Below are 26,139 nucleotides of genomic sequence, written 5' to 3' on the forward strand. Positions count from 1 at the left end.
TATATCTTTGTGACTTTGTTTTCTTCTTCTTCTTCTTTTCTCTAATATTGTATTTTTGAAAATCCAACTTCTACTCTAGAATTTTAATCTTTGCTTTTTGGTATTTGTTATCAATTTTGTACCTTTAAGAACCCAATCCTCAGTACCTATTTTACCTTAGGAGTGAGATTACTGGCTTAACTGCTCTCTCGCCCTTTGGACTCTCCTTTCTCTCCACTAGGTCACCTCTGTCTCTGCCCTCCTCCTTCTCTTCTCTACTCTGAATCTCTGTGTATTCCAGATGGTGGAGGACACTTATGAAACAGATTACTGACTGGATCTGACTCGCTTCTTTTCATTCCCCCTCTTTTATCGTCCTGGCCACCTCTGTCTCCTTCCTCCCTCTTCTCTACTCTGTATGACTCCATGAACATCTCTGAGCGGTCCAGACTGTGGAGCACACATAAGGAAGTGATTACTGGCTAGCTTGCTCTCTCCTCTTTTGATTCCACCTCATCTCATTTGGGTCACCTCTAACTTCCTCCTCTCTCTTCTCTTCTCCATGCAGCTCTGTGAACCTCTCTGGGTGTCCCTCAATGTGGATAAACCTTTCATCTTTAACCTAGATGTTTTATCAGTGGTGCTGTATAGAAGGAGAAGTCTTGAGACTACTGTAAAAATAAGACTGAAAACCAGAAGAAGGAGGCTTAAGTCCAAATCCTTAGAACATCATAGAACACCTTAATGTCAGGGAACATTAAGCAATAGGAGTTCATCTAATGCCTCCATACCTACACTGAAACCAAGCACCACCCAAGGGCCAACAAGTTCCAGAGCAAGACATACCATGAAAATTCTCCAGCAACACAGGAACACAGCCCTGAGCTTCAATATACAGGGTGCCCAAAGTTACTCCAAATCCACTGACATCTCATAACTTGTTACTAGACACTTTACTGCACTCCAGAGAGATGAAATCCAGCTCCGCCCACCAGAATACCGACACAGGCTTCCCTAACCAACAAACCTTGACAAGCCACTGATACAATCCCACCCACAGCGAGGAAACTACATAATAAAGAGAACTCCACAAACTGCCAGAATACAGAGAGGCCACCCTAAACTCAGCAATATAAACAAGATGAAGAGACAGAGGAATACCCAGCAGGTAAAGGAACAGGATAAATGTCCAGCGAACCAAACAAAAGAGGAAGAGATAGGGAATGTACCTGATAAATAATTCCAAATAATGATAGTGAAAATGATCCAAAATCTTGAAATAAAAATGGAATCACAGACAAATAGACTGGAGGCGAGGATTGAGGAAATGCAAGAAAAGTTTAACAAGGACCTAGAAGAAATAAAAAAGGGTCAATATATAATAAATAATTCATTAATGAGATTAAAAACACTCTGGAGGCAACAAATAGTAGAATAACGGAGGCAGAAGATAGGATTAGTGAAATAGAAGATAGCATGGTAGAAATAAATGAATCAGAGAGGAAAAAAGAAAAACGAATTAAAAGAAATGAGGACAATCTCGGAGACCTCCAGGACAATATTAAACACCACAACATTCGAATCATAGGAGTCCCAGAAGAAAAAGACAAAAAGAAAGACCATGAGGAGATAATAGTTGAAAACTTCCCTAAAATGGGGAAGGAAATAATCACCCAAGTCCAAGAAACCCAGAGAGTCTCAAACAGGATAAACCCAAGGCAAAACACCCCAAGACACATATTAATCAAATTAACAAAGATCAAACACAAAGAACAAATATTAAAAGCAACAAGGGAAATACAACAAATAACACACAAGGGGATTCCCATAAGGATAACAGCTGATCTTTCAATAGAAACTCTTCAAGCCAGGAGGGAACGGCAAGACATACTTAAAGTGATGAAAGAAAATAACCTAAAGCCCAGATTACTTTACCCAGCAAGGATCTCATTCAAATATGAAGGAGAAATCAAAAGCTTTACAGAAAAGCAAAAGCTGAGAGAATTCAGCACTACCAAACCAGCTCTGCAAAAAATGCTAAAGGATATTCTCTAGACAGGAGACACAAAAACGGTGTATAAACTCGAACCCAAAACAATAAAGTAAATGGCAACGGGATTATACTTATCAATAATTACCTTAAACGTAAATCGGTTGAATGCCCCAACCAAAAGACAAAGACTGGCTGAATGGTTACAAAAACAAGACCCCTATATGTGTTGTCTACAAGAGACCCACCTCAAAACATGGGACACATACAGACTAAAAGTGAAGGGCTGGAAAAAGATATTCCATGCAGATAGAGATCAAAAGAAAGCAGGAGTAGCAATACTCATATCAGATAAAATAGACTTTAAAACAAAGTCTGTGAAAAGAGACAAAGAGGACACTACATAATGATCAAGGGATCAATCCAACAAGAAGATATAACAATTATAAATATATATGCACCCAACATAGGAGCACCACAATACGTAAGACAAATGCCAACAAGTATGAAAGGAGAAATTAACAACAACACAATAATAGTGGGAGACTTTAATACCGCACTCACACCTATGGATATATTAACTAAACAGAGAATTAACAAAGAAACACAAACTTTAAATGATATAACAAACCAAAAAAAAATAATAATAATAATAAATAAAATAAATGATATAACAAACCAGCTAAACCTAACTGATATCCATAGGACATTGCACCCAAAAAGAATGAATTTCACCTTTTTCTCAAGCGCACATGGAACCTTCTCCAGGATATATCACATCCTGGGCCATAAATCTAGCCTTGCTAAAGTCAAAAAAATTGAAATCATTCCAAGTATCTTTTCTGACCACAATGCAGTAAGATTAGATTTCAATTATAGGAGAAAAAATATTAAAAATTCCAACATATGGAGGCTGAAAAACACACTGCTGAATAACCAACAAATCACAGAAGAAATCCAAAAATAAATCAAAATATGCATAGAAATGAATGAAAATGAAAACACAACAACCCAAAACCTATGGAACACTGTAAAAGCAGTGCTAAGGAGAAAGTTCATAGTAATACAGGCATACCTCAAGAAACAAGAAATAAGTCAAATAAATAGCCTAACTCTACACCTAAAGCAACTAGAAGAGGACAAAATGAAGAACCCCAGGGTTAGTAGAAGGAAAGAAATCTTAAAAATTAGAACAGAAATAAATGCAAAAGAAACAAAGGAGACCATAGCAAAAATCAACAAATCCAAAAGCTGGTTCTTTGAAAGGATAAATAAAATTGACAAACCATTAGCCAGACTCATCAAGAGACAAAGGGAGAAAAATCAAATCAATAAAATTAGAAATGAAAATGAAGAGATCACAACAGACAACACGCAAATACAAAGGATCATAAGAGACTACTATCAGCAATTATATGCCAATAAAATGGACAACATGGAAGAAATGGACAAAGTCTTAGAAAAATACAACTTTCTAAAACTGAACCAGGAAGAAATAGAAAATCTTAATAGACACATCACAAGCACAGAAATTGAAACTGTAATCAGAAATCTTCCAGCAAATAAAAGCCCAGGTCCAGACAGCTTCACAGCAGAATTCTATCACAAATTTAGAGAATAACTGACACCTATCCTACTAAAACTTTTCCAGAAAATTGCAGAGGAAGGTAAACTCCCAAACTCATTCTATGAGGCCACCATCACCCTAATACCAAAACCTGGCAAAGATGCCACAAAAAAAGAAAACTACAGGCCAATATCACTGATGAACACAGATGCAAAAATCCTTAATAAAATTCTAGCAATCAGAATCCAACAACACATTAAAAAGATCATACAGCATGACCAAGTGGGCTTTATCCCAGGGATGCAAGGATTCTTCAATATCTGCAAATCAATCAATGTAATATACCACATTAACAAATTGACAAATAAAAGTCATATGATTATCTCAATAGATGCAGAGAAAGCCTTTGATAAAATTCAACATCCATTTATTATAAAAACTCTCAAGAAAGCAGGAATAGAAGGAACATAGCTCAACATAATAAAAGCTATATATGACAAACCCACAGCAAACATTATCCTCAATAGTGAAAAATTGAAAGGATTTCCCTTAAAGTCAGGAACAAGACAAAGGTGCCCACGCTCACCACTACTATTCAACACAGTTTTGGAAGTTTTGGCCACAGCTATCAGAGCAGACAGAGAAGGCAATGGCATCCCACTCCAGTACTCTTGCCTGGAAAATCCCATGGACGGAGGAGCCTGGTGGGCTGCAGTCCATGGGGTCGCTAAGAGTCAGACACGACTGAGCGACTTCCCTTTTACTTTTCACTTTCATGCATTGGAGAAGGAAATGGTAACCCACTCCAGTGTTATTGCCTGGAGAATCCCAGGGACGGGAAAGCCTGGTGGGCTTCCGTCTATGGGATCACACAGAGACGGACACAACTGAAGTGACTTAGCAGAAGCATGAGAGCAGAAGAAGAAATAAAAGGAATCCAAATTGGAAAAGAAGAAGTAAAACTCTCACTGTTTTCAGATGACATGATCATCTACATAGAAAACCCTAAAGACTCCACCAGAAAATTACTAGAACTAATCAGTGAATATAGTAAAGTTGCAGGATAAAAAATCAACACACAGAAATCCCTTGCATTCCTGTACACTAATAATGAGAAAATAGAGAAATTAAGGAAACCATTCCATTCACCATTGCAATGAAAAGAATAAAATACTTAGTAATATATCTACCTAAAGAAACTAAAGACCTATATATAGAAAACTATAAAATACTGATGAAAGAAATCAAACAGGACACTAATAAATGGAGAAATATACCACGTTCATGGATCGGAAGAATCAATATAGTGAAAATGAGTATACTACCCAAAGCAATCTATAGATACAATGCAATCCCTATCAAGCTACCAAATGTATTGCTCACAGAGCTAGAACAAATAATTTCACAATTTGTGTGGAAACACAAAAACCTCGAATAGCCAAAGCTATTTTGAGAAAGAAGAATGGAACTGGAGGAATCAACCCACTTGACTTCAGGCTCTACTATGAAGCCACAGTCATCAAGACAGTATGGTACTGGCACAAAGACAGAAATATAGATCAATAGAACAAAATACAAATCCCAGAGATAAATCCACACACCTATGGACACCTTATCTTTGACAAAGGAGGCAAGAATATACAATGGATTAAAGACAATCTCGTTAACAAGCAGTGCTGGGAAAACTTGGAGAAGACAATGGCACCCCACTCCAGTACTCTTGCCTGGAGAATCCCATGGATGGAGGAGCCTGGTAGGCTGCAGTCCATGGGGTTGCTAAGAGTAGGACATGACTGAGAAACTTCGATTTCACTTTTCACTTTCATTCATTGGAGAAGGAAATGGCAACCCACTCCAGTGTTCTTGCCTGGAGAATCCCAGGGACGGTGGAGCCTGGTGGGCTGCTGTCTATGGGGTTGCACAGAATCAGACACAACTGAAGCGACTTAGCAGCAGCAGCAGCAGCTGGGAAAACTGGTCAACCACTTGTAACAGAATGAAACTAGAACACTTTCTAACACCATACACAAAAATAAACTAAAAATAGATTAAAGATCTAAATGTGAGACCAGAAACTATAAAACTCTTAGAGGAGAACATAGGCAAAACACTCTCCGACATACATCACAGCAGGATCCTGTATGACCCACCACCCAGAATATTGGAAATAAAAGCAAAAATAAACAAAACTGCAGCACAACAAAAGAAACTATAAGCAAGGTGAAAAGATAGCCTTCAGAATGGGAGAAAATAATAGCAAATGAAGCTACTGACAAAGAACTAATCTAAAAAATATGCAAGTAACTCCTGAAGCTCAATTCCAGAAAAATAAACAACTCAATCAAAAGTGGGCCAAAGAACTAAATAGACATTTCTCCAAAGAAGACATACAGATGGCTAACAAACACATGAAAAGATGCTCAACATAACTCATTATCAAAGAAATGCAAATGAAAACCACAATGAGATATCATTTCACACCAATCAGAATGGCTGCGATCCAAAAGTCTACAAGCAATAAACGCTGGAGAAGATGTGGAGAAAAGTAAACCCTTTTACACTTTTGGTGGGAATGCAAACTAGTACAGCCACTATGGAGAATAGTGTGGAGATTCCTTAAAAAACTGGAAATAAAACTTCCATACGACCCAGAAATCCCACTGCTGGGCATGCACACCAAGGAAACCAGAATTGAAAGAGACACATGCACCCCAATGTTCATCGCACCACTGTTTATAATATGCCGGACATGGAAGCAACCCAGATGTCCATCAGCAGATGAATGGATAAGAAAGCTGTGGTACATATACACAATAGAGTATTACTTAGCCATTAAAAAGAATACATTTGAATCAGTTCTAATGAGGTGGATGAAATGATCCTATTATACAGAGTGAAGTAAACCAGAAGGAAAAACACCAATTCAGTATACTACACAAATATATGGAACTTAGAAAGATGGTAACGACAACCCTGTATGCGAGACAGCAAAAGAGACACAGATGTATAGAACAGTCTTTTGAACTCTATGGGAGAGGGAGGGAGGGGATGATTTTGGAAAATGGCATTAAAACATGTATAATATCATATAGGAAACGAATCTCCAGTCCAGGTTCGATGCAGGATACAGGAAGCTTGGGCCTGGTGCACTGGGATGACTCAGAGGGATGGTATGGGGATGGAGGTGGGAGAGGGGTTCAGGATATAGAACACGTGTACATCCGTGGCAGATGCATGTTGATGTATGGCAAAACCAATACAGTACTGTAAAGTAAAACTAATAATAATATGGCAAAACCAATACAATATTGTAAAGTTAAAAAAAAAAAGAATAAAAAAATAAAGTGGAGGAGAAATACTAAATAATAATAATAATAAAAAAATAATAATAATAAAAGAAAATGGCATATGAGTGGATCCATGAAGTTCAAACCCCTTTTGTTCTGGTGTCAACTATATTTATGATCTGAAAATAAAACTTTCTTTTCATAAAGTAAAGCATATATAAATTGCCCTATACCTATCAAGTTTTATAAAACTCTGAGCTCATTCATTTTATTGATTTATTTTAGTAAATGAGGTGATATTTTCAAAGTCCTATTAATTATAAATTGATAAGAAAGACATGGATTATTTAATTAATAATATTAGGGACAACAATAACTTAGGTTCTTGCCTCAGGTCACACAACAAATTGCTGCTAAGTCACTTCAGTCGTGTCCGACTCTGTGCGACCCCATAGACGGCAGTCCACCAGGCTCCACCATCCCTGGGATTCTCCAGGCAAGAACACTGGAGTGGGTTGCCATTTCCTTCTCCAATGCAGGAAAGTGAAAAGTAAAAGTGAAGTCGTTCAGTCGTGTCCGACTCTTAGCAAACCCATGGACTGCAGCCTCCCAGGCTCCTCCATCCATGGGATTCTCCAGGCAAGAGTACTGGAGTAGGGTGCCATTGCCTTCTCTGACACAACAAATTAATCCTGTGTAATTTTAAAAGTTGAATTTTAATGACATCTGATGTAGACAAAGGGTATTTATTGTTCTTAGGTCTACACACAGCAAATAATAAAGAAAACAACTTACGATTTATAATATTTAGGTGAAAAACACATTTAGTAGATGTGAAGCAAATAATTTGAACCAGAATCCCTTCAGCTAGGAAGGTCACAGGGAATGGAAGAGACAAATATAAACAAATGATGACAATGCATCATAAATAGTTAGGATATTTAAATAGTTTACCACTTTTTTTTTTCTTTTTCTTTTTCTTTTTTTTGATTGTTTTGTTTCAAGCAACTGAACTGGATATGCACAGTCAAGGATAATACTTCCGTATTCTTGGCTTGAGGACCCTATAAACAGTATGAAAAGGCAAAAAGATAGGACCCTGAAAGATGAACTCCCCAGATTGGTAGGTGCTCAATATACTACTGGAGAAAGGTGGAGAAATAACTCCAGAAAGAATGAAGAGATGGAGCCAAAGCAAAAACAACACCCAGCTGTAGATGTGACTGATTATGGAATTAAAGTCTAGTGCTATAAGAGCAACATTTCATAGGAAACTGGAATGTTAGGTCCATCAATCAATGTAAATTGGAAGTAGTCAAACAGGAGATGCATCAACATTTTAGGAATCACTGAATTAAAATAGACTAGAATCAGATCAGATCAGTCACTCAATCATGTCCAACTCTTTGCGACCCCATAAATCACAGCATGCCAGGCCTCTCTGTCCATCACAAACTCCCGGAGTTCACTCAGACTCATGTCCATCGAGTCAGTGATGCCATCCAGCCATCTCATCCTCTGTCATCCCCTTCTCCTCTTGCCCTCAATCCCTCCCAGCATCAGAATCTTTTCCAATAAGTCAACTCTTCGCATGAGGTGGCCAAACTACTGGAGTTTCAGCTTTAGCATCATTCCTTCCAAAGAAATCCCAGGGCTGATCTCCTTCAGAATGGACTGGGTGGATCTCCTTACAGTCCAAGGGACTCTCAAGAGTCTTCTCCAACACCACAGTTCAAAAGCATCAATTCCATATACACAATGGAGTATTACTCAGCCATTAAAAAGAATACATTTGAATCAGTTCTAATGAGGTGGATGAAACTGGAGCCTATTATACAGAGTGAAGTAAGCCAGAAGGAAAAACACCAATACAGTATACTAACGCATATATATGGAATTTAGAAAGATGGTAACGATAACCCTGTATACGAGACAGCAAAAGAGATACTGACGTATAGAACAGTCTTATGGACTCTGTGGGAGAGGGAGAAGGTGGGAAGATTTGGGAGAATGGCATTGAAACATGTAAAATATCATGTATGAAACGAGATGCCAGTCCAGGTTCAATGCACGATACTGGATGCTTGGGGCTGGTGCACTGGGACGACCCAGAGGGATGGTGTGGGGAGGGAGGAGGGAGGGGGGTTCAGGATGGGGAACACATGTATACCCGTGGTGGATTCATTTTGATGTTTGGCAGAACTAATACAATTATGTAAAGTTTGAGAATAGAATAAAATTAATTTAAAAAAACAAAACAAAACAAAAAACAAAAGCATCAATTCTTCGGCGCTCAGCCTTCTTCACAGTCCGACTCTCACATCCATACATGACCACAGGAAAAACCATAGCCTTGACTAGACGGACCTTTGTTGGCAAAGTAATGTCTCTGCTTTTGAATATGCTATCTAGTTTGGTCATAACTTTCCTTCCAAGGAGTAAGACTGGAATAGGTGAATTTAATTCAGATGACCATTATATCAACTACTGTGGGCAAGAATCCCTTAGATGAAATAGAGTAGCTATCATACTCCACAAGAGTATTTGATGCAATCTTAAAAATTGACAGAATTATCTCTGTTTGTTTCCAAGGCAAACCATTCAATATCTCAATCAAAGAAAACTAAGTCTATGCCTTGACAAGTAATGCTGAAGAAGCTGAAGTTGAACGGTTCTATGAAAACTGACAAGACCTTCTATAACTCACACCCAAAAAAGATGTCCTTTTCATTATAGGGGCCTGGAATGCAAAAGTAGGAAGTTAAGATATACCTGGAATAACAGGAAAATTTGGCCTTGGAGTACAAAATGAAGCAGGGCAAAGGCTAACAGAGTACTGCCAAGAGAACACACTGCTCAAAAACACAAGAGAAGACACTACACTTGGGTATCACAGATGGTCAATGGTGAAATCAGATTGATTATCTTTTTGTAGCTGAAGATGGAGAAACTATATACAGTCAGCAAAAACAAGATTGGGAGTTGACTGTGGCTCAGATCGTGAACTCCTTATTGCCAAATTCAGACTTACATTGAAGGAAGTAGGGAAAACCACCAGCCCATTCAGGTATGACCAAATCAAATCCCTTACAATTATACAGTGGAAGTGACAAATAGATTCAAAGAATTATACCTGATAGAGTGCCTAAAGAACTGTGCGTGGAGGTTCAGGACATTGTACAGGAGGCAGTGAACAAGACCATCCACAAGAAAAGGAAATTAAAAAAGCAAAATGATTATCTAGGGAGGCCTTACAAATAGCTGAGAAAAGAAGAAAAGCTAAAGGCAAAGGAGAAAAGGAAAGACATATCACTTTGAATGCACATTTCCAAGAATAGCAAGGAGAGATAAGAAAGACTTCCTCAGTGATCAGTGCAAAGAAATACAGGAAAACAAAAGAATGGGAAAGACTATAGATCTCTTCAAGAAAATTAGAGCTACAAGGGAATGTTTCATGCAAAGATGGGCTCAGTAAAAGACATAAATGGTATGGACAAAACAGAAGCACAAGATATTTAGAAGAAGTGGCAAGAATACATAGAAGAACTATACAGAAAAGCTCTTCAAGACCCAGATAATCACAATGGCATGATCACTCACCTAGAGCCAGACATCCTAAAGTGTGAAGTCAAGGGGCCTTAGAAAGCCTCACTATGAACAGAGCTAGTGGAGGTGATGGAATTCCAGTTGAGTTATTTCAAATCCTAAAAGATGATACTGTGAAAGTACTGCACTCAATATGCCAGCAAATTTGGAGAACTCAGCAGTGGCCACAGGACTGGGAAAAGTCAGTTTTCATTCCAATCACAAGGAAAGGCACTGCCAAAGAATGTTCAAACTACTGCACAATTGCACTCATCTCACACGCTAGTAAAGTAATGCTTAAAATTCTCCAAGCCAGGCTTCAACTGTTCATGAAATGTGAACTTCCAGATGTTCAAACTGGATTTAGAAAAGGCAGAAGAACTAGAGATCAAATTGCCAACATCCACTGGATCATAGAAAAAACATGCAAGTTCCAGAAATAAATCTACTTCTTTACTGATTACATTAATGCTTTTGACTGTGTGGTTCACAGCAAACTATGGAAAATTCTTAAAGAGATGGGAATACCAGACCACCTGACCTGCCTCCTGAGAAATCTGTATGCAGGTCAGGAAGCAACAGTTAGAACTGGACGTGGAACAACACACTGGTTCTAAATCAGTAAAGGAGTACTTCAAGGCTGTATATTGTCACCCTGCTTATTAATTTATGTGCAGAGTAAATCATGAGAATTGCCAGGCCAGATGAAACACAAGCCAGAATCAAGACTGTTGGGAGTAATATCAATAACCTCAGATATGCAGATTACACCACTCTTATGGCAGAAAGTGAAGAACTAAAGAGCCTCTTGATGAAAGTGAAAGAAGAGAGTGAAAATGATGGCTTAAAACTCAACATTCACCAAATAAATATCATCTTGTCCAATCACTTCATGCAGATAGGGAAACGATGGAAACAGTGGGAGACTTTTTTTTGGGGGGGGGGTCTCCAAAATCACTGCAGATGGTGACTGAAGCCATGAAATTAAAAGCCCCTTTCTCCTTGGAATAAAAGCTATTATCAACTTAGACAGCCTATTAAAAAGCAGAGACTCAGCTTTGCCAACAAAGGTCCATATAGTCAAGGCTATGGTTTTTCCAGTAGTCCTGTATGGATATGAGAATTGGACTATAAGGAAAGCTGAGTCCTGAAGAATAGATGCCTTTGGGATGTGGTGTTAGAGAAGACTCGAGATTCCCTCGGACAGCAAGTGGATCCAACCAGTCTATCCTAAAGTAAATCAGTCCTGAATATTCATTGGAAGGACTCATGCTGAAACTCTAATACTTTGGCCACCTGATGCTAAGACCTCACTCAGTAGAAAAGACCCTGATGCTGGCAAAAATTGAAGGCGGGAGGAGAAGGGACTGACGAGTATAAGATGGTTGGATGGCATTACTGACTTGATAGACTGAGTTTGAGCAAGCTCCAGTAGTTGGTGATGGATTCGGAAGCTTGGCATGCTCCAGTCCATGGGGCTGCAAAGAGTTGGACATGACTGAGTGACTGAACTGAACTGAATCAAGGATTAGTCATTTCATGATGACATCATTCTAGTTAAAAATAAGACCTATTGTTACCTCTGTTTTTATAGGCTATTTTTTTTTCTAATTGAAGTTTTCTAATCACAGTTGCACCACAGAGGGTCAGTGAACCTGGTGCAGTCATGTGTGGGGAATATTAGGAATTAACTTCCCAAGGAATAAAGACTGTACTTTATAAAGTCCTACTTCACCCATTCAGGTACCCTGGGTATTCCAACTTTCCAGAGAAGATTTCTTCTATAACCAGATGGGTTAAGAGTTACCGTCGGTCATTTTCATAACCCTCCTTTTCCAAGCCTCTACACTTTTTGCCATTTAAAGGAAAGTAGATGACACTGTCTAACTTTGTTCCAACTGGATGAAGCTGACTTGTATACACAATAATGAAATACCTTTCTTAGCCCACCCCAAATAAAATATCCTTTTTGACTTCTGCCCAAGACTTGGGTTTCCTTTAGGAGAAAACAATTTATTGATAAAACTGGAAGCCAATTCCTAAGGAAAAGAGCATTTGTATGTATGAATGTTGCCTTTCTCTTAGGGGAAACTTTTGATGGTTTTAAAAAAATGTAAAAAAGAGACATTTATGTCTGAAATTAATTCACAGATCAGGGAGGTGTTTTTTTTTTTTTTTTTTTAATTTTTACCCTTTTTCAGAATTGATGAGTCTGTGTGGGTTTTGCATTTTTCCCTTTTATTACAAAGAAGAAATAAGCCTGACTTCAATGTATACTCAAAGAAAAGTAACTCAGTATTAAAATTTCTGCTAATTACCTCTAAGATATCCAAAATGATATTTATTATGGAAGACCAAAGTGAGACTAGAGTTATTATATTACCATCATGGAAATGGGCAAATGATGTTCAGACCAATATTTTATTTTTTCCATTGTTTTGCCAGAATGGTGAGCTGTAGTGCCAATAGCGCTGTTAAGATGTCTATTCAGGAAGATAAGTTAGTTGAAACACACATTTCAAACCTGGGTTTTGCCTCCAGCAAGAAGAAAATAAATGGATGGGGGAAAACAGTTTTCATGCCACATTTTATGTATGTACTTATGTTTAAGTGTGCGTGTGTTTGTATATACACATATGTATTTGTGTATGTGTGTGTGTGTATATATATATGGTGGTAATTTGGTCACTAAGTTGTGTCTGACTCTTGCAATCCCATGGACTCTAGCCTGCCAGGCTCCTCTGTCCATGGGTTTCTCCAGGCACGAATAATGGAGTGGGTTGGCATTTCCTTCTCCAGGGGATCTTCCCAACACAGGAATCAAACCTGGGTCTCCTGCATTGCAGGCAGATGTTTTACCATATATGTATGTATGTATGGGCTTCTCTAGTGGCTCAGCGGTAAAGAATCTGCCTGCAGTGCAGGAGCCAAAGAAGATACAGGTTCGATTGCTGGGTTGGGAAGATTCCCTGGAGGAGGGCACAGAAAACCACTGAAGTATTATTGCCTGGAGAATCCTGTGGACAGCAGACCCTTGCAGACTACAATCCATAGTGTCACATAGAGTCAGACACAACTGAAGTGACTTAACACATACACACACACACACACACACACACATATATATATATATATATATATATATACATATATTTATACACACACACACATAGGTGCATGTGTTTTATTTATTTATTTTTTTCCTGGAAAACACGTTAGGTACAAGTCATCACATCAAGCTGAGTCAATATAAAGAGGAGGAAAAACTAAAAGGGCACATTTTCTGACCACTCACAGTAACTTCTTAAAAAACAGCAACAACAAAAAATGAAACTTCCCTTTGGGTAAAATATTTAGGGGAAAAGTCAGGGGTTACTCTTTCTATTTTGCATACTTCATTTTAATTTTATATGGTGAGATTTTTTTCCTTTTTTTTTTTTTTAATTTACTCTTGAAATTAAAGTTAGCTAGTTATCTTCCTTAGCCTCAGAAGTGGAAAGAGGCATAGAATTCTCAAAAACCACATCATGCAAGTTGAACATCATGATAGGAGTACCATTACACATAATTGCTATTTCTCTTGTCAAAGAGATGGCTACCATTCACAAGCAAGTGTGCTTGCTATTGCTACACTAAAAATTTGTCCAATAATTTAGAAAGTATTCCTGATTATGTGTTGAAAATAATTAATGTAAAGCTATTTGTTGCTGCTCACTCACTCAGTCTTGTCTGGCTCTTTGTGACCCCATGGGCTGCAGCATGCCAGCCTTCCCTGTCCTTCACTGTCCCCCAGAGATTGCTCAAACTCATGTCCATTGAGTAAATGATTATAAAGAACTCTACTTTTTAACATATGTGTATTCTAACTCTAACTACAAGTATACTTTTTCACTTTTAGAAAGTAGTATTTGAAAATGAATAAATTACATATGAATCCAAAATTTGCCTAATTGACAAATAAAAATATTTAATTTCTTCCACTTTTCTATCCATTGAATATCCTGTTTAGCTTTGTATTATATTTAGCATAATGTACATTTGTTAAAATAAATGTCTATTAAAACAGTTAAAATGTTATATATTTAAGTTTTACTCCACTGAGAAGTAAATATGGGAGCAGGATATATAAAAATATATTCATTCTCTCTATTATTTAATATAACTAAAATAATCTAAAGCTAAAATATTACATATCTTTATAAACATTATTTTTATTAAACCTCAATTTTTGGCTTCAGAAAATTATAAATAGTTAAACAGGAGAATTTGAGAGGGGATATATTTATTTGTTCTGATATTTTGCTTCAGAACTTCTGGGGAACTTCCCTGGTGGCTCAGATGGTAAAGCATCTGCCTGCAAGGTGGGAGACCTGGGTTCAATCCCTGGGTCAGGAAGATCCCCTGGAGAAGGAAATGGCAACCCACTCCAGTACTCTTGCCTGGAAAATCCGATGGATGGAGGAGCCTGGTAGGCTACAGTCCATGGGGTTGCAAAGGGTCAGACATGACTGAGCGACTTCACTTATTCTATTTCAATGAGTAATAATTTCTCAAGTTTAAACACATGTTTTGGCATCAGATGACAATTCCTTACTCCTGATAATTTATCTGTCTTTAACGTGTCTCTTTTCAGCAGTTCGGAGACTAGAACAAATGATTGAAGAGAATATTACTAGGGTGATGGAATTCATTCTTTAGGGTTTTTCAGTCCAGAGAGAGACTGAAATCCTTCTCTTTCTTCTCATTTTAGTGGTATAGTCTCTAACTCTGATGGGAAACATTGGCATGATTTCTTTAATCCGGTTGGATCCTCACCTTCACACACCCATGCATTTTTTTCTCAGTACTCTGGCCTTTGTAGACTTTTGTTACTCTTCATCAATAGCCCCAAAGTTCCTGGAGACCCTCATGACTAAGCACAGGTCAATATCTTTCTATGAATGTGTGCACAGCTAGGCTTTCTCCTGAACTTCTTGATTTTGGAGATGTTCCTTCTTGCACTAATGGCTTATGACTGCTATGTGGTCATCTGCAATCCTCTTCTGTACTTGGTGATCATGTCCCAAAAGGTGTGCATGCAACTGGTAGCAGACCCTTACTTATACAGCTTTTCTCTTGCTTTCTTCCACACAGTTGTTACTTTTTGATTGATCTACTATGGCTCCAATGTTATTAATCACTTCTATTGTGATGATGTCCCTTTGATGGCCCTTGCCTGCTCAGATACCAGCCTCAAAGAGATCTTGATTTTTATTTTTGCTGAATTCAACATGATCAGCTCTTTGACCACGGTCCTTATTTCTTACTTATACATTGTGGCTACCATCCTGAGAATCCAATCTGAAGAGGGGAGGCACAAAGCATTCTCAACCTGTGGTTCTCATCTGATTGCTGTCACTATATTCTACAGGACTCTGATCTTCATGTATCTGCAGCCCAAATCAAACCATTCCCTTGACACAGACAAAATGGCCTCTGTCTTCTACAAAATAGTCATTCCTATGTTGAATCCCATGATATACAGCCTGAGGAATCAAGAAGTAAAAAATGCCTTGAGGAAAGCCTTTGAAAAATGTTATTTCCTGTCCCTAATAAACATTAGAATGTAACTTGTAACACTAACTGTCTTGGAGCTATGCCTCATGCAGATATGTTGTTTTTATTATCTTTGATAGGTTAATTTTATTTTTACCATTTTTATATGAGCAAAATGACTTTGCACATGAGTTCTATTTTTCATATAATATAGCCAGGCCTCATCAATATGTGAACCGTGAACTTCCTGATGTTCAAGCTGGTTTTGCAAAAGGTAGAGGAAACAGAGACCAAATTGCCAACATCTGCTGGATCATTGAAAAAGCAAGAGAGTTCTAGAAAAACATCTATTTCATCTTTATTGACTATGGCAAAGCCTTTGACTGTGTGGATCACAATAAACTGGACAATTCTGAAAGAGATAGGAATACCAGACCACCTGACCTGCCTCTTAAGCAATTTGTGTGCAGGTCAGGAAGCAACAGTTAGAACTGGACATGGAACAACAGACTGGTTCCAAATAGGAAAAAGAGTACATCAAGGCTATATATTGTCACCCTGTTTATTTAACTTATATGCAGAGTACATCATGAGAAATGCTGGACTGGAAGAAGCACAAGCTGGAATCAAGATTGCCAGCAGAAATATCAATATTTCTCAGATATGCAGATGACACCACCCTTATGGCAGAAAGTGAAGAGGAACTAAAAAGCCTCTTGATAAAGGTGAAAGAGGAGAGTGAAAAAGTTGGCTTAAAGCTCAACATTCAGAAAACGATCATGGCCTCCGGTCCCATCACTTCATGGGAAATATATGGGGAAACAGTGGCAACAGTGTCAGACTTTATATTTTTGGGCTCCAAAATCACTGCAGATGGTGACTGCAGCCATGAAATTAAAAGACACTTCTTGGAAGAAAAGCTATGGCCAACCTAGATAGCATATTGAAAAGCAGAGACATTACTTTGCCAACAAACGTCTGTCTAGTCAAGGCTATGGTTTTTCCACTGGTCATGTATGGATGTGAGAGTTGGACTGAAGAAAGCTGAGCGCTGAGGAATTGATGCTTTGGAACTATGGTGTTGGAGAAGACTCTTGAGAGTCCCTTGGACTGCAAGGGATCCACCCAGTCCATTCTGAAGGAGATCAGCCCTGGGATTTCTTTGGCAGGAATGTTGCTAAAGCTGAAACTCCAGTACTTTGGCCACCTCATGTGAAGAGTTGACTCATTGGAAAAGACTCTGATGCTGGGAGGGATTGGGAGCAGGAGGAGAAGGGGACGACAGAGGATGAGATGGCTGGATGGCATCACTGACTCGATGGGCGTGAGTCTGAGTGAACTCTGGGAGTTGGTGATGGGCAGGGAGGCCTGGCGTGATGCGATTCATGGGGTTGCAAAGAGTCAAACACTACTGAGCGACTGAACTGCACTGAACTGAACTGATAAGTAAGATAAAATGTTTAAAATATTACAATGCACATTTTTAACAAATTGCTACTATTTGCATATGTGACATTTGATGGCTTTGACCTGGATAGTTCCTATTTAACTGATAATAAGATTTAGCCACTGCTTTCAAAAATCTTTCTATTTTATACATTGTAGAGACAGAAAAAGGGAGATGGTAAAGTAAATTTCTTTTCCATCCCCATGTCATTCCATGCAGTAGCTGTTCCTCAAGTGTACCCCGTCTGCTAAAAATCATTCCTCTCTGCTTCTGACTCCCACTAGATTCACTGTCAGTCACTCTCTGTGATTCCATGGTTCTCATGTTGTTTGAAAAGATGTCCATTTTCGGCTTGCAAATCTGGAAATCAGGCTCAGCATTTGGAAAGTCGTACTCTCTTTTTCTGTATCAAAACAGAAATGCAGACATGCCCCTATATTCCCTCAGCAAAGCTTAAGATCCTTTTATATTTGAAGAAATTACAATGGGTTGACAAGAAGTGGTAGTTTAAAACCAAGTTATAAACGTGGTTGCTGTCAGATGTCAGGAATATAGTTCTATGTTGGGGTGGTTGTAAAGTGATGCAATCTAAGGCCCACTTAAACCATCAGCTGGAATGTATTTATTTATTTTTTTTTAATTCAGATTCAAATATTTGGTGTCTACCATGTGGGTGATATTGTGAGCTATTCATATAAGGCAAAATCAAAAACATTCCTGAATGTGCTGAATAGTCTGCTATTTTGGGAAATACTGGCAAAAAATTGATTGTATAAGTTATTCAGAAACATTTTAGCTTATTTTATCCAAGTTATCTTAGTAAACATTTCATTGTTAAATTAGATTTCAGATTTATGTGAAGACATCAATATTGTCGTTAAATTATTTATATTAAATTTTATTTTAATATATGCCTCAACTAACCTTAACACCATTATTAAAGCAGAAACAAGGTATTCTAGGTGGATGCAAATTGTACAAATTCTGAACAGAAGCAATGAATTACAATCCTGATTTTCAAGTTCTTAAATCAACTTCTTTTGGGATCAGGGAGCACAGTTGCAGAGAAATTAATCTTGGAAATCATTAGTGTCAATTGCCAAAGATAAAACTCAAGAAAGGAAAACATCTTTGTTGTTGTTATTTTTTTTAATAATTCCAAAAGTATAATTTAAATAGTTAAAAGCACATCAGCGAGCTTATATAGTAAACTACAGAGTAAGGGCTGAACCTGAGATTGGCAATGTGAGAAGGGTTTAAAAGTTAGTGAATCTTTCAAAAGGAACCTGGTGCCCCTTCTAGGTAGCACACTGGATTCACCGGAGGTTGTTGCAAAACCACACGTTTACCAAGGAAACTTCAGATACATTTGAAGAGGTCCTAGAGCAGAAAAGATAATAGCCTTGGAGACTAAAAAAGACTAAAGTAAAACCAAAGTTCTAACACTGAAACAATACTGTAAATAAATGTATTAGTTTCATCAGTCTGTGTTAACAAAGTACCACACATTCATTAACTTACAACAATAAAAATTTATTTTCTCACATTTCTGGAGCCTACAAGTCTGAAGTCAAGGTAGTGGTGGAACCAGGCTCTCTATGAAGCTCTAGGGGAGGTTCCTTCCTTGCTTTTTCCAGCTGCTCATGGTCCCAGACATTCCTTGTCTGGTAAGCATCTTTCCAGTCCCTGCTGTATTCTCATGATCATCTTCCCTCTACATCTGTGTCCAAATTTCTTCATTCTTGTAAGGACATCAATCACACTGGATTAACAGTCCACCTTACTTCAGTATGACTTCATATTAACAATTGCATCTTCAACTACTCTATATCCAAATAATAACCCTATAACCCAATGACCCTGTAACCAAACTCTGAAGTTCTTCAGGTTAGGAACTTAACACAACTCTTGGGAGAACAACTTCACTCATAATAAGTGCGTGTAAGAGTGTGAACGCTCAGTTGTGTTCGACTCTATGTAACCCTATGGACTGTAACCCACCAGGCTCCTCTGTCCACGGAGTCTTCCAGGCAAGAATTCTGAAGTAGGTTGCCATTTCCTTCTCCAGGGGATGTTCCCCCAGGGATTGAAACCATGTCTCTTGCCTTGTAGATAATTATTTGCTGCTGAGCCACTGGGGAAGCCCCACTAACAAGTAAGGACAGTTAAAGATGTGCTGGCTCAAATATCTGGTGAAAACACACCTTATCTACATCTGCAAGCACAGTGCTGAAAAAAAAAAAAAAAAAAAAAGCTGAGATTCCCTAAGCTTAAGAAAGAGACTTGTAAATACCTAAAAAGGCTAGTGAAATGGCCTAGATGATGGCTCAAAAGGGATCCAAAACCAGTTAATGTGACAACTGGAGTCTGAAATGTCATAACAAGCCCAAAGACTCATCAAGTAGTTAGGACAAAGGGATATATAACCTAATATCTAATATAGATCAGAAGCTTGAGTTTTTCTCCTTCTGGTTAAAACAGAAGACAAGATGCCCTTCTCTCAACATCAGGATACTTTCTGAAGAGACTTGATTATTCTCAGGTAAAAATCGTCCTAGTGAGTGGTAAGATGCAGAGGTGAAGTGCCAAGGATATGTTTATGAAAAGTATTGTAAGAGCAAATACAGCACTAGATCTAAGTAAACTCCCAAGATGCAGTGACTTAATAAAGTAATTTATTCCTTTCTCAGGTAATTTCTTCCTTTCTAATTGCCTTTGGGAAAGGCAATTAGACCCTCAATATGTGGTTTCCATCTTTGTCTAAAAAGAGATCATTTTAGTGGCAACATTTTCAAGTGGGAAGGAAGAGAAAAAAGTCCGTATCTAATGGCTTTAACATAGAGAAGGTGATCTTTAGGTTTTACGCATTAGTTTCTACTGATGGCTCATTGCCAAGACTTGACAACATTATGTATCCCACTGACAAGGGACAATGGGAATGGTGGTTAACAGCTGGATGACAAATGTTTTGCTTATAAAATAAAATATAAAAAAGTGGACTCTGAGGAATATGTCTGCCATACGAATCACAGAAAATGTGATCCTAAAGGGTCAAGTTATAATGATCTCTGTCAGTATGATTGTTTCTTGAAGAGCCTATAATTTCATACTTGACACCAATTTTTTAGAAGCAAACTTGGGTGATTTGAAAACATTAAAAAAAAAAAAACTTTGTTAATGTAGTTTCCAATACTAATCAAATGGTACTCTTTCTACCTGCTCAGAACCTAAAGTTATGAAAAACAACTCTCTTCCCACCATCTGCTTTTTCTCAGAACCAATCTGAGGGAATGTGACGTATGGGCAATTAGTAAATTAGCCTGAGTAACAATACTTTCTGTGCTTAAATGAATCCATCTTTCCAGTGATATTATCACAAGTAAATGTTACTTCTCAGAGTCTTTCTACACAATTGTGCACCCCTTTTAATTGAATTAGCCCTTAAACAAGAATAAACTCATTCATGAGAAATTACTTATGCTTCTGTGTTGCTTTTATGCTGGCATTATTAGCAAGAGTCAAGGACAAAAAATGTATTCCACTTATATTAAGAATGAAGGTGATTAAGTGGATACCAATCAACATAAATTGAAGAGTAAACTTGTAATCAGACCCCAGTGGATACTAGTTTCAGCTGTGCTGATCACCTTTTAATACATGTCTAGTGCAATGGCATTCGGTTTTACAGAGATTCTTATCTGGTTGATCCATTATAGTTATTAAAAGCTTGATTTAAGTAGCTAAACACAGACCTAAGAATGTAATGTTAGTGACAAGAATTTGGAATCAAACAATAGCTTCATCATAGCAACAAAATGTTTAACAGGACATTCTTCTGATCAAAAGTTAGATTTTAAATGACAAAAATCCATATTGTTTCATCTTTTTAAACTATGAGAAGGACATGATAGGCTTTAGTAAAAAAGTTTCACCTATTCAAATTAATAAAGAGAGAAACAACTAGCTAAAATCCAAACCAAACAGAATTATGGTGAGTCAACAGATTGCTTGAAACACAAATACTGTTAATTATACAGCAATACATACTGAGAATTAACCTTATGATTGATTAATGACACTAGTTGAAGATTCTGAATACATTTTTGTTTTCAAAAGCCCATGCATGTATGAATGTTATTGGAAGCTTTTTTTGGTAAATGAGGATCCACCAACTTTTATATTCATAGAAAAGTGATGTCTTAATTTTTTCTCATGAAATTATATATTACTTATATTATAAGTAATATTACTTTTAACAAGTGAAGAGCAATTGTATATACAAAATATCCTAAGAAATCATATTCAATTCTTACAAAGATACCTCCAAATTAGCATGTGCTTATCCAAATGTATTTATGAGTTATCTGATGACTACACTTAGCACTATTTTACATACACTGGGACTAACAGTAATAGGTCAGGGTTAGTATTTTTGCATATATAGATAAAGGAGGCTTAGTCCTGAGAGTCCATTCATAGGGAAACCCATCACTGTGTTAGACTGGACCTCATCGTATAGTTAAGTGTTGCCTGTACACAGTCTATTTTAAACAGGGAATTTATATGCCTGGACATTTATAACAGGAAGTGGCATACACGGAATTATGTACTGCAGGTTCACTGCCTCAAGTTTGCCTTGATGTTTGCTTTGTTGATCGCCTCTTTCACATCTTTTTTCCTCAAATTGTAGATCATGGGATTCAACATGGGAATCACTGTGGTGTAAAACACAGCCACCATCTTCCCCTGTTCCACAGACTCTTCAGTGGGCCTCCTGAGATACATGAAGATGAGAGTCACATAAAACATGGTAACAGCTGTCAGGTGGGACCCACACGTGGAGAATGCCTTCCTCCTGCCATCAGCAGAGTGCATGCGCAGCACGGCCGCTACAATGAGTGTATAGGAAATAAGAACCACTGAGAGGGAATATGTGAAATTAATCCCAGCAATAACAATCATGCTGTACTCTTTAATGTGGACCCCTCTACAGGCAGTCTTGATAAGAGGAGGGTCAGCACAATAGAAGTGATTGATTCCAAAGTTTGCACAGAAGTACAGGCCATATGTTCACAGTGTACAGATGAGGCTAACAGAGAACCCATAGATGTTCTCTGTTAGCCTAAGAGATGAGATGAGCACAGACAGTCCTGGACATTTTACTGCCATAAAGCAGAGGGTTGCAGATGGCCATATAGTGATCAAAGGCCATCACAGCCAAGATACTTCCATGTGGACAAGGGCTATAAAGAAGTAACACTGCACCAAACACCCCAAAGAGGGAATGGTTTTTGTGTCTGATAGTAAGTTTTCCAGCATCTTCGGAGTGACATTGGAAGAGAACTACACATCCACAAAAGACAAATGAGTCAAGAAAAAGTACATGGGACTCTGAAGCTGGAGGCTGATGCTGATCAAAATAATCATACCAATGTTCCCTATCAGAGTGATCATGTAAACTACTAGAAACACCACAAAAAAAAGAGAACTTGAAGCTCCTGATGACTGGTCAACCCTAGAAGAACAAATTCTGTCACATCTGTGAAATTTGGCATTGCCTTCACTTAGACCCAATCTGAATTGCCTATGGACAAATTAAAAGAAACGAATGGATTTATTTTATTCTTGAAAATTTTGAGTCATGTTTATCAGTATTCTAATTCAAATAATATAAAAATCAATGTAGACTTTGCACAAAGTTTAATATGAGTATATTATCACATTTATTCCCTTTAATAGGTCTTAGAGGTAATTATTACAATATTTATTAGTTTCTTAACTCTAAAACAGACAATTACATTCATATACTACTAGTATTAGACACTTGTTTTTTTTTCTAAATTATTACAATGATACTAACATCATAGTGTGCTAATAGAAGTAAAGCTAGACTGAGAGTCATCAGAGAATGACCAAATCCATTTCAACATATTGTCTTACAGGAAATGACTTGAGAATATAAATGTAAATATTCATTAAGATCAGACAACCACTTTGTGCTGAACAGGGAATTGATAAGAGTGAATCATTGAAATTCCATTGAATACTATTTTTGTATATGATGGTTGCCTCTCATGGTCAATATTAATACAAATGCACATGCAATTTTAACTTACTCATTTCCCTATGACTTGGAAGATATCCTTTTTGAAAAATGTATTTGTTTACTTATTTTTGGCTGTGCTTGGGCTCCTCTTGGTTGGGGTGTGTGGGCTTCTCACTGCAGTGGCTTCTCTCGTTGTGGAGCACTGACTCTAGGTGAGCAGGCTTAAATAGTTGTGGCTCACAGGTTCTAGAGCGCAGGCTCAATAATTGTGACACTTGGACTTAGTTGCTCCATGGCATGTGGAATCCTCCTCCAACCAGGGGTCGAACTTATGTCCCCTACATTGGTAGGCATATTCTTATCCACTGAGCCACCAAGGAAGTCCAGAAGATATCTTCTTATCTATTCAATTTTATGGGATGATTATTTTAAACCTTGGTCTTACAATCTAGTCATTGACATACTTTTCTACACTATGCCAGCATATGATACAAAAAGCTTCAAAACTAATACAATTATGTAAAGTTTAAAAATAAAATAAAATTAAAAAAAAAAAAAAAAAGCTTTCAACTTATGAAAATCCTAGTCATGTTTTATTTTATTTATCTATATATTTCACTTGCTTGATTACTGCTGCTTGCAGGATGAGGTAAGAAGTATTTAACAACGCAGACTGTATCAGTTTAACAGTTATCTCAGAGAAGTAAACCTCAAGTGGTTCAATCATCATATCAAAATTATATCAATAGATACATTTGATACACATATAAAATAAAATTCAGGTGCCATGCTTTTAAAACTATTGTCTTATTTCAGATTCTACCGCTTTTCAGCAACAATCCATTATATGTCTAATTATTTATTTTCAAATTCAATGCCATTACCATTTAAATGTTCACAAGGAATGTTTTCTCTGTTTAATACACTTCCTCAGATAAGTCTTCTGAGAAGTAAACTGCTCTGAGTACTTAGGGATGCATCTGTAGGATTAACATTATCTCCGGAATTTAAGATCCCCATAATAATATTGCTTGAAGAGAATATTGTGATATAAGATGGGCTGTAGTTATAATTGCTTATAATAATTCATTTACAAACATCAAACCAATGTTATGTAAAATATATTTGCTATATTTATTATTTATTACATTATATCTAGAAGTAGTGTAAGTTTTGTAATATGAAGTTGAACAAGCTACATGAGATTCTGGTTTGTATCATAATTGATTCTATTTGAAAAGGAGTGAATGAAAAATATAGAAATGAGACAATATAGGGAATGGAACTACTGTGAGAAAAAAACAGAGCATGCTGATAAACACAGAAATAAGAAGAGGCAGGATGCACACAGTGGTCAAAGATCTCTTCAAAGATGTGACTTTTCAGTTATGGGCAAGTAGCCAGTTATGTAAAAGTATTGAGGAAAAAGAAAATGAAAATACAAATAGTTAGAAGAGGAACTATTTTAAAAAGTGTATAAACTCTATGATTGTTTCCTAGCTCCCTCCAACTAGTAGCAACTCACAATTCAGAAGTTGATTAATCTCTGTAAACTACTTTCCTACCCTGAACTTATTCATATGGGGGTTAAATAAGCCATAGAGAAAATGATTTGGACACATAACATAGTCACTGATATTTCAGTTTGGTCTGGGTTCACCTGTACCCAATATATCATGATCATAGATCTTCTGGCTTCTAAGTGTGGATAAACTAAACCAGATCAGAGTTGCTGATTTTGACTGGGAGATAGAGCTAAGACCAAGAATTTTCATATATAAAAACTCTTATCTCTGCTTGGTGAATCCATAATTACCTAATTAACAGAGTTTGATTTGGATTATTGGTACAACTAATTATAAGAGGATGAGATGATTAGATAGCATCACCAACTCAGACATGAGTCTGAGCAAACTCTGGGAGATAGTGAAGGACAGAGGAGCCTGGCATGCAGTAGTCCATGGAGTCTCAAATAACAAAATATGACTTAGTGACTGAACAACAAAATTAACTAAATATAAAATATATAAAAAATTATCAAGGCACCTAAGAAACATAAAATAATACTACTTCTCCAATTTCCCTTCCTGTGTGATATGTGGGTTTTCTTCCACTTTTCATAATCATTAGCTCTGTGATAGTAGAGTTTGTCTCATTCATTTTAGAACACTTCAAACTGACTACATTAGTTGTTATATATTGTAGACTTTCAAGGATAGTCACACATGATTTTTAAGCATCCTGATATCCAGATCAGCTTGATAGAATGCATTACTGTGTCCATAACTAATAAAATCTCTATTAAAACAATTGTTCTGTTATAGTGGCAAAAGTATCAGTTTTAAGGTAAGATAATAGCTAACTTTTCTTGAATACTTACACAATCTTTTATAAGCAAAGGTCCCATAACAGAGGATCTAATTAGCATATCTTTCTAAACAATGAGAAAACTGAAACACTGACAGACAAGAAGCTTTCCTTGGATCAGACATCTACAAATTGGCCAGACTGAAATGCAAACCAATTAATTGAACTCTAGGAATACACTATTAATAACTTATATCACTGCTGCCTCTATGATAACTTTTTCTAATATTCTATTTCTATAAATTTAAAATGCAGTTTGATTTGGTAATTCATGCTTGATGAACAAGAAGAGCTTGGCATGGCTATAGAGCCTGAAAACCAGAATTTTTGGACCAC

General features: G+C 37.2%; 2 pseudogenes; one reads left to right on the forward strand and one right to left on the reverse strand.

Moving 5' to 3' along the window:
• The first annotated feature begins 15,061 nt into the window (after positions 1-15,061).
• On the forward strand, positions 15,062-16,017 carry LOC113877356 (annotated as a pseudogene).
• A 5,990-nt stretch (positions 16,018-22,007) lies between these two features.
• On the reverse strand, positions 22,008-22,945 carry LOC113877179 (annotated as a pseudogene).
• Positions 22,946-26,139: the final 3,194 nt, after the last annotated feature.

This window comes from Bos indicus x Bos taurus, chromosome 19, assembly GCF_003369695.1.
Source record: "Bos indicus x Bos taurus breed Angus x Brahman F1 hybrid chromosome 19, Bos_hybrid_MaternalHap_v2.0, whole genome shotgun sequence".
Taxonomy (NCBI): Eukaryota; Metazoa; Chordata; class Mammalia; order Artiodactyla; family Bovidae; genus Bos; species Bos indicus x Bos taurus.